A 1,320-nucleotide genomic window follows, 5' to 3' on the forward strand; every position below is an offset into this window, starting at 1 on the left:
TACTTTTATTGAGGGCTCTTACAACTCTGATCACAATCCATCCATACATCCATGGTGTCAAGCACATTTGTACATTTGTTGCCATCATCATTCTCAAAACATTTGCTCTCGACTTGAGCCCCTGGTAACAGCTCCTCATTTTTCCCCCTTCCTCATGTACCCTTGATAATTTATAAATTATTATTATTTTGTCATATCTTACACTGTCCGACGTCTCCCTTCACCCGACTTTCTGCTGTCCATCCCCCAGGGGATGTTTTGCTCAAGAATACTATTATAGACATAGGATACCGGGTATTTCACAGCAGATAATAGTTTGACAAGCTTCAGGAAGGCAAAATAATAAAGTAATAAATCAGTGTTGTCCACCTTGTTGCCCCTTGCTCCAGAAAATCTGGTGGCAGATGCTGCTGAGACAACTCCCTGATACACCTCTGCTCTCGTCACAGTTGCATCCACTATGTTAGAACATTCCTGTCCTTATGATGCAAGCCCTAGCAAAAAGCCTCCCACAAATCCACTGGGTATCATGATGTTCTGTTTAATAAATTCTGTTGCTTCTTCAATGAGATTGTTGATTTCAGGTGCTGCTTTATTTGCATGTTTCTTTATCTGCCTTTTTGCTTTGTTCACATCGTTTTCAACTCTCTTCCCATCCACCTGGACAGAGCTACTGTGACGGGCAATCTGAAGGCGAAGAAAGCCACCACCGCCCACAGTTGCTGCCAGTTTTCCAACTTTCTGGAACAAAAATCCAGCACACCCACCAGTCACTCCACCCATTACGATCTGAGTGGCTACTGAGTCTTTTTCTACCATGGGTCCTGAACTGTGGCCACTCAATTCAACCAGTGGAGTCTTCTGGTACACTCAGTTAAATCCAACCCCTCATATGCCTTGTCACCACTTTCATAGTCTTGGGGAGGGGGGTTCCGGGTCGCCATGATTCCGCCCGAACAGGATCATTTCTACAGAAGATCTTGACTTCCCCAACCACCCCAAGCTTTTCTTGAGAAGGATGGAAGTCCAGATCCAAAGTGGGATGTACCCAGGTCATTTCCCCTTCTTGACCATGGTAGGAGGAAGGGGAGGAGTTTTTTACAGTTTGAAGCTGAAGCGAAGTTGATTCTAGGACACTGTATAGAGGCGAAAGTCTATGCGTGGTTATCAGTGGAGGGTGGGAGGGAGAGGTGGAGAGTCTGGCTTAAGGGGCACAGAGTTTCTGTTGAGAGTCGAGAAAATATTTCAGAACAGACAGTGATGATGGTGGCATATCATGGAGAATGCAATAAAATGGCTAAAATAGCGAATTTTTGTTGT

The 1,320-nt window shown here is 44.7% G+C and overlaps 1 pseudogene; it reads right to left on the bottom strand.

Annotated features, from left to right (window-relative positions):
* Window positions 1-480: 480 nt before the first annotated feature.
* On the bottom strand, window positions 481-944 carry LOC101645042 (annotated as a pseudogene).
* Between the last annotated feature and the right edge of the window lie 376 nt (window positions 945-1,320).

This window comes from Echinops telfairi, unplaced genomic scaffold, assembly GCF_000313985.2.
Source record: "Echinops telfairi isolate 266 unplaced genomic scaffold, ASM31398v2 ScPeMD7_5592;HRSCAF=6446, whole genome shotgun sequence".
NCBI classification, from domain to species: domain Eukaryota; kingdom Metazoa; phylum Chordata; class Mammalia; order Afrosoricida; family Tenrecidae; genus Echinops; species Echinops telfairi.